This window comes from Nicotiana tabacum, chromosome 20 (genome assembly GCF_000715075.1).
Source record: "Nicotiana tabacum cultivar K326 chromosome 20, ASM71507v2, whole genome shotgun sequence".
NCBI lineage: Eukaryota > Viridiplantae > Streptophyta > Magnoliopsida > Solanales > Solanaceae > Nicotiana > Nicotiana tabacum.
Window position 1 is genome coordinate 80237328 of NC_134099.1, and position 8863 is coordinate 80246190.

General features: G+C 33.2%; 1 long non-coding RNA gene across 10 annotated transcripts; it reads left to right on the plus strand.

The window, feature by feature from the left end:
• Nucleotides 1-804: 804 nt before the first annotated feature.
• LOC107832448 (uncharacterized) lies at nt 805-5897 on the plus strand. Of its 10 annotated transcripts, XR_012704137.1 has the most exons (7): nt 825-2017; nt 2228-2329; nt 3368-3652; nt 3770-3875; nt 3989-4035; nt 4268-4369; nt 5356-5897. It is a non-coding gene; the product is annotated as an uncharacterized LOC107832448 (long non-coding RNA). The 10 variants fall into 10 exon arrangements; XR_012704134.1 differs by having other exon boundaries at nt 805-1727; nt 1811-2017; nt 3357-3652; nt 3770-4369; XR_012704130.1 differs by having other exon boundaries at nt 812-1644; nt 1811-2017; nt 3770-4369.
• Nucleotides 5898-8863: the final 2966 nt, after the last annotated feature.

Sequence of the window (8863 nt, forward strand, 5' to 3'; positions counted from 1 at the left end):
ATATTTTTTAAAAAATATTTAAATTTTATATTAAATCAAACTAAATCATCTAAATTAAAACGGGGAGTACTTATTGGCTTTAAATGATTATTATCCCCTCTCGAGACTTATCGGTCCTTCGGTAAGACTTCCATGGTCATAGTATCGATGCTAGAAAAATTTATGGTACAGGCTAGGACTGCAAGTAGTTAAATTTGACGATTTCTTTTCTTAAAGAAGATTAAATCAATTATGTTGATTTTTTAATTTATAAATCAAATTAAATCAAATCAATATAAGCCGATTATTTGGATATCAGTTCTCTTGATTCTTTTCCATTTTTGCTTTTCAAATTTCTTTCTAATCATACATATTAAAATTGGCATATCATATAATTGAAAGTTTTACTATGGTAATTGAAGAAAATAGAAAATAATAAAAGACTAATAAGGTATACCTTTATCGAAAGTCACAACAATATTACATATATCAATCAATACATCATAGTTAAATATAAAAATTTTCGTGGCTAATCACTTTAGCAACTGAGCTAGAATTATTTTTATTTTTCTTGTAACATTAAATATTGAGCAGAACAAAAAGTTTTAGGCTAAAATAAGCTACGCATATTAGTAATTTTACGAATAATAGCAACACTCGAAAATTTATTTATCCAATTGAGAAAAAGGAGAATGATAACTTTTATTTATATATATATATATATAGATATATGAAGGTAGTATGTTAGCATTGTACCAAATTTTTCTTTCCTGTTTTCCCTTTCAATTGTCACTGCAGGTTCATTAGTCTTTTTAATAATGAGGACTTTATTGTCTTTTCAAAAATATCCTACTACCGAAAAGATCCAATCATTTCAATCCCTATTTTTCCTTTTTGGCGATTTGCTCTAGGTCATTTCCTCGGAGAATTATGCCATCTATTTTCTCTCCGGCGTCTCTCCACTTCTATCTCAGGCAAACCACTTCTCCTCCCTCTTCCTCCCATGTCCTTTCTTTTTCATTTTCATCCACTCATGGGTATACCCAAGCACACCAAAATACATTATCATATCATCAATTATAAAATATCAAATTTGTAAATTTTCAGTCAATTCAGTTTTAAACCAGCACTACCAGATCATGGCGGAGAGTTTTTATTACCATTTTAACCACTCGTTAAAAACCTTTAAAAATTCAGAAGGATGCAATAGGTATTATTGTCATTATAAACGTATAATAATAAACAATCCGAATACAAAAAAATATATATACGTAGCTGTTATATTTGATTTGCAACCAAAATTGATTTCATCTCAAGAAAGAAGCAAGACAACATGAGGAAGAGATGGGGAGATGGGAAAAGAAAAAGGACGAGGGATCTAAGACAGAGAGCAAACCTGAAGAAGATGATTGTTTCATGAAATTTACGACAATGCCCTTTGGCTAATTAAGAAACAGTGACAATTGGAAGGGCAAATAATGGGAAGAAAAATTGGGTACAATGCTAACATATATTCTACTTATTTAGAAGGGGGAGTTGAGGTGCTCTTTGTCGTCCTCTTTGGGCTATTTTTGGAATTTCAATCCCTGCTTCGGGGTTATTTTTGGAAATATGTCCTCTAAGTGGCTTAAACCTTTTCTCGTGTACATTCTTTTTGTTCAACACGTAAGCGCCAGCACGTTTTTTGTATATCCTTTTTCTTTTTCTTTTTCTTTCTCTCCTCTCTGCCTCTCTTCAGATTCTTCAAGGTATAGATCTCTCTAATTCTCTTTGTTTTCTCCCCAAGTTTGGAATTAAAGCTGCGTATTATGGGCTGTTGATTTTGTTCCAGGGTTTTTGCTATTCGAGAGTTCTGATTGAATTGAACTCAAGCCCAAGTTGCTTCCACTATAACTCTTCACACCAAACTCCAAAGCAAGACTGGAGAAGATGACGATTTGTAATAAGATGTTTGACGCGTCTATCAGGTGTTGAGGTGTACTTTGCTTTGTCAAACACGTGGTGTGCAATTCTTCAATCTTCCCTTGTGTCTGTGTTGGTAGATCTCTGTCGTTCCTTCTTTGTTTTTCCTTTTAGGTTGGGAATTAAAGCTATGCAATTTGGGTTGAGTCATTCTTATAGGGTTGTAGTCAGTGCTGGATATATGTTTTCAAAGAGTGACGAGTGTCGGTCTTATAAAATGTGGCTGCCGACGCAGTTGGACTCACCGTTTGTCAGCTCATCCTCATCCTCACTCTATTTTGCGCAGGTCGATTTTCTTTTTGCGGCTGCTAGGTGATTCATTTTTCTTCTGCCTGCCGTTCTCCGTGTTGGCATTACTGAAACATAAAATTATGAGTTCTGCTGAGAGGTGAGACATGCTTTTGCTGAAATTTCATGTTTGTTGCTGTGTACTACTCTGCTAACAAGTTCGACTTGGTTCTTTTAGCTAGCTTTCTGTTTCATCTTGATAAATCTTATGGCTTTACTTGGCTTATTAAATGACATATAACAAACTACATATATTTAATTAATGGCAGTTCGATACTATAACTCTATAAGTGATTTCAGAATGAGGTGCATTTTTTTGTTTTAATACTTAAAAAGCGATAACCAACTGCTTGACATATTCTATTGGGTTCTCCGGACTTTGATTTGGATTAAGGCTTGGGAAATTGGATAACCGAAGAGAAGTATAGAGAAGAAAGACAGGGACATCAGAAAAAGGGGAAGAGACTTTTATGTCGCGGAATTGGCGAGATGGATGCTGACTTAAAGGGGGTGGTAAGAAAGGAATTGAGATTTGGTGAGGTTAGAAAGATTTGACACTCTGGCTGTTGAAATGTTGAAGAGGTCGAGTTTTCTTTGTGTGGGCCCCGACAGATTTATTTTATTTAATTTCAGTTAGCTTTGGTATATATGTTACCAGGAAGAAAATTATTATCACATGATAGATTGGTCAAGTCATTCCACAGAAATAAATTTAGCTTTTAGAATACAAAAGATTGGTATGGTCGTGTAACTACATTAGATGATGTGATCGTAGCAACAGATTTATCAGCGCCTAATATGCTTATGTGTGCTTCCAAAATTAACAATGAAACCGAAAAAAAAGAATAGTTTGCAAGGAGATACATGTACTTAATTGAGATAGTGCTGGAGATCTTTTAAATATAAAATGTAATGGCTACTCCTAAAAAACTACAATAGTCTTCCATCCATGTTGTACTAGAGTATATTGCTGAAGTCTTAAGTGTAATTTACAGGGAAAAAAATATGTATACATATCATTATGCAATTTAAAAGAGAGAGAAAAGGCAAAGCTACAAATAAAACAAAAAGAAAAGCTTCATGATTGTTTTCAAAATTTCATCTTTCTTTATGAAAAAGAATGATAGTTGTTCTGTAGGTTTCTAAGGTGATTGGAGTACTTACCCTCAAGGAGGTCAAATTTTTTATCAATGGATCCGTGGCAAAGAAGAGGTTGACATGCTACACTTGTTATTTGGAATGAAGGTTTCTGCAGTGCAACTGCATTTGACTCTGTATACACCTTCCATGAGAAGCTTGCATGTTATTGTGGAAAGTATGGACCATCTTTGGAGGAAATCAAGTTTTTATACAGCTAGGATCTAGCCTAGGCTACAACACACTTTCGTTAGGATCTTCAATTGTATGCTTGGTAATATGGAAGGTAAAATCAAGATTCATGGATCTATCTTATCCAACAACGTCCTTTCCTATTTAGTATTGATATCTTTATTACAAAATTTACCTAACTGCTTGCATTGTTCTCTTTTGTCACTTGCAGTGAAGTAGTGCTTCCTGGTTACATTAAAGAGGACAACATTAAAGGCATATATGACACTCTTGAGGAGTGTGCTTTATTGACAAACCAACCGCAGGGAATGTATATAGTAAGTTCATTCTTCGATCTTCGTATGACTTCTTTGAACTCCCTTTAGACAAGCTACTCGAAATCAAACTTACACCATATCTCTCTCAATTGAAAAATGTTCTGTATTCTAAGACTACTGCAGGGGTTGATAGCTCAATTTCTTGGCCGGACAAGCTTTGGTAGGAAAATTACTTATTCTTTTTCATTCTTTAACTCTGCGTTTCTTACTTCAATATCTTCTTAGTTGTTTGGCTAATCTGCAAGAATGTGACTCCTCATGAGAATCATTTGATTCAGTTAGTTTACAATATCCAATGTAAATATGCTGAATTCTACATTCAGGTTTAGTGGTTTCAACTCCTTTATTCTTGATAAAAAATTAATTTCAAATCATTTCTTCCGGCTTTTCAGGCGATTAGTCTTTTCAAAGAAATAACTTTGATTGGCTGAAGAGCTGTGTCAATTGATTACCCATGAATCATAGGAACTCAACCAAAGTTGTCCCGAGACAAGGTATTGCTAAGCATTTTACTAAGAATGGGTTATTAGAAATGGATGAAGAGTGACTAACCAGTACTCCTTTAGATCCAATAGATGATACAAGAAAAGAAGAGTAGAATAAGAAAGCAAAATGATGTTGCTACTTTCTACGACAAGTCCAGCCTTTAAAACACAAGTTGGCCATTTAGCATGCCTATGGTTTGAATATTTTAGACATGAGCTAGAGTAGGCAAAACACAGTATAAAGTGAAGCTTGTTTGATATTTAAAAGGTGTTTTCTTGTACTCCATAGATTCTCATTCTTAATAGTACATGCTTAATGTTTATTGACTTTAAAATTGTTCAACGACAACATAGCACCTTTGTTGATCGATTTCTAGGATTTAATTTCGCTACATCTAATTTCTTGCTAGCTGCCAAGGAAAGCATCTGTATTTTCAAAGGAAAAGAAAGAAAATAAAGTATTTATATTCTGTATAATTCATTCCTTTACTCCAATTGAAAACAACGTTGACGTACTGTGCATTGCAATTTAAAGACTTTATCTAGGTTTTCAGTAAGTTTTTCCTTTGACACAATAATTTAAAAGTGCAAATATTTATTATGCTGCTGCTATCTTTATTATACTAAAACGTTTTGGAGTTGGTTCACTTGAAGCTGTGGTTTGTTACCTCTTTAAAGTCTTCAGGATAAACTCTTTTTTAGGCTGTTTCGGTATATAAGCCTAGGAGTTAAAGAGGCGATGCTAAATGCGAATTGATTTCGTCTTTAAAAAGATTGCCTCAATGGTAAAGTAAACAATAATTTGGGGTGCCATTTACTGATTTCTTCTTGCATAATTTACCTGATTGGATGACTTTTTTCATTCTGTCATGACTTTATAAAATCTTTACTTCCAGTGTGATGTCTAAAACCTTGATTTACTGAGAGTATGTAACATAGTATAATGATTCTATGTTATGACAACTCAAAATGCCTACTGGAACGGATCTTTGCAGGTAACTTGTAGAATTAGTTGAGAACTTGAGATGTGCATAAGCTGGCCTGTCCATCATGGTTATTAAAAAAAGGAATAATTCATCAGAGATAGTTAATTGGGGCTGCTGGATAACGGAGAACTATGAAGCAATGAGTGATACAGATACACCTATGAGCTTTTCTTCTCTTCAGATAGTTTTATGTTCATAATTTAGGAATTTTGAGAAGACTACTAAATTGATGAGATCGGTCGGCAACTTCGTCTCTCAAATGAGCTCTTCAATCATGTGCAGATCGTTTATTAGTAAAACGTCACCTGCAATTTATTTAGTATTAAAATAGGTCAATAAGTCTGGAATAGTGCAAGCAGGTAAAGAAGTTCCAACAAATTAGTACCACACATTTTAAGTGCAAGCAGGTGACGCAGTTGCCTTGGTCATCTCTGATTTACTGAAAGTCTGTGAGTCATATTTAATGTATCTGGTTCATACTATTATAAATAAGAGTATTGCTAGCTTATTTATGTATGGAGATTTCTAATAAAATATTTTTCGTCACTATCTAAGATATTTTTATTTTCTTTGGTGGTTGCTGCACAATGAACGAGCTTGTTGACAAATTGAACACTGCATATGACAGACATAGCAGGAGGAGTGGGCGAACTGTTTTTATTTGAAAATTTAAAGATTACCAAGATTACCTTATTGCTCTTATTGAATCTCCTTTGTAGCAGTAGCTACATGTTTTGCTGAGTTTAGGGATCCTATAAGAATCGAAGTACTGAGAAGTTTGCTTTTCTTTTGTCTCTCTGTAGTCGTAGTTGCCCATATATATAACCTTGATTCTTGTGGCACCATTATATAGGTGCGTGAAAGTGATAAGAGGATTTTGGCTTCAGAAGTTTTACTCAGTATGCTTGGGCCTATTGTTGTCCGGTAGTAGTAGTGTTCTGCAAGTACTAATTTAATTTGAGATTCTGGGCATGTGTTCTTCCTTTCCCGTAACCCAACCCTTTTAATACCAAGTTAATCTTCATCCTACTTTCTTGGTGAATGTTAGTCTTTCCTACCCTCAAAATTACTTTCAAATATGCATTTTTTTTCCTGTTGAAATGAATTTCAGTTTGATTTATACAAAACGTTATTAAAAAGTTGCCCTATCTTATGGAGTATGAGTTCTTCAAATCTTACAAGTTCACTAGAAGTGCAAAATAACACTCTTTTAATCTTGTTAATCAATTCAATTCTTTTGTGGTGATGACAAAAGGAACCCATTGCGATCAAAGATAATGTTTGAATATGACAGACTGCAAATAAGCTAACGCATTTCTCTTGAAAGTTGAGAAGAGATCCTTTTTAACCGGATGATATCCATTGCAATTTAAAGGGTTTATACAACAAAGAATGATAAAGCAAGATAATCGGAACATTACAATTCAGGCTGCAAATAAGGCTAAAATAAGTATAACGTGCATCACAGTGAAGTTGTATTTTAGACAAACTAAGTATAAAGCAGAGAACAAAACTCGGCCAACTTGACCAGTGGGAGGTCCTTCTTCAGTTCGGCTCTACCATAAGTGGAAGGAAATTCACAACTGTGATTAAAAGGTTATCTGACATAACGTCCAAGACAAGAGATAAGCTTTGCAATTTGGACCAAGGGACACCTCTGAGCTTATCTATCCAGTGGATAGAGAAGTGTTCCGTTGTTGGCTGTAACTTTAAATTCTTGACACTCTTGGGCAGAAATAATTCAAGATATTGTAAATCAAAAACATCAAGTATGTTCCCTCGGATTTTTATGGACAGGGATTGCAGGAAATATAAGAGCTCATAAGGTTTACCAACAAAGGAAGCCAGGGAGAAGTCACACAGTACAGAAACAACTTTTTGTTGGTGTAAGCACAATGGACTTTCAATTATCTTGACAGTTCTGTTTTCTGAAAGTAATGATAATGAACGGAGTTAATAAATGGCAAGTGCAAAAGCTCAAAGTTCAGTTTTCTATACCCAGACAGCCTAAAGATCGTCGAAGGTCAATGAATTTTTTTTTAATAAAAGATTAGCAGATAAATGAATTGGCTCCCAAATATACTTATACACCACAAGTTACTTAAGCTAACAAATTTGCTTTTGGAAGTTGAAATGTAATGGCTCAAGTGAACTATTACAATTAAGTAAAATTCATTTATGCAGAGAGAATTCCAGGATAATAGCGTTTGAATCCATTTAGAAGACCCCCTCGAATTGAGTTTCTCAAACTATATCTCTAATAACAAAAAACTTATACATCTCATAGAAATTTATGCACTCTTTTTATAAAACAACATAAGTTTGGGCCCGGGCTCAGCACGGGCCATTCTACACTAGTATATATATATAGAAGGGGTTTTGACACAGTTATCCACAAAAACAAAACTATTTGCCCTTGTGTACCCATTTGTTTTCCTACCCATAAACTAATTATATTTCCTACCCATTGTAGGTTTTGTGGGGAGTTTCTTCTTTATTCTCCAACTCTTTTTTATTTCTATGCTTCTTTTCTTTTTTCTTTTTTCTTTTTTCTTTTCTTTTCTTTTCTCCTTTTCTTTTTTCTCGTTTTCTTCTTATTTTTTTCTTTTTTCCTTTTTTTCCTTTTCTAATTTCATTTAATTTCTTTTTTTATATTCTTTTTCTCTTCATAATCTAATTTCATTTACTGTTTTCACTATTTTTTTTATATATTATTACTAAAGAAAAATCAAATTGTGTACCAATTAAATGTAGCTAATACAATCAAAAAAATATTAACTAACATATGATACCAGTATAGTATATATGTATACCAACAGAGCATATGATTGCTCTTGAATATTGCTACAACTACCTGCAACTATACTACTATACCAAAACATTAAAGGACGCAATAAAAGTATGAGAAAATTACATACTCATGTTGCAAGCTAAATATTCGCAAAACAACTTGCTCACTCCATATACTAACATGGTATATAATTGTATGGGGTCGTTCCAACAATTGCCTATAATTATAAACTATTACATAATACACATAATTTATGTCCATCGTCATACAAAAATTCCAGCACTGCAAATCATGTTCATATAAATAATTTCATAATAGAATTCACTTAAAATGCAGCTAAAACAATCAAAACAAACTACCATATGATACCAATATGACATATAACTATACCAACATGGTATACATCTTTACTGGTTAATTTCCGGCAACTATATGACTATACTACTATTACATAACACACATGCATAAAGAGAAAAATAAAAAAATAGTGTATCACATATTAATATAATAAAGTATTTCAAGAAACTGTACTATATTACTATTATTAAAAGAAAATCAAATATTGTATCAATTAAATGCAGCTAATACAACCAAAAAATGATTCAACTAGCATATGATACCAATATAGTATATAACTATACTAATAGGGTATATAGTTGGAATGAATTGTATACCAAAATGGTATATTTGTATACTATTTGGGTATACAATACAAATTCGCCATCT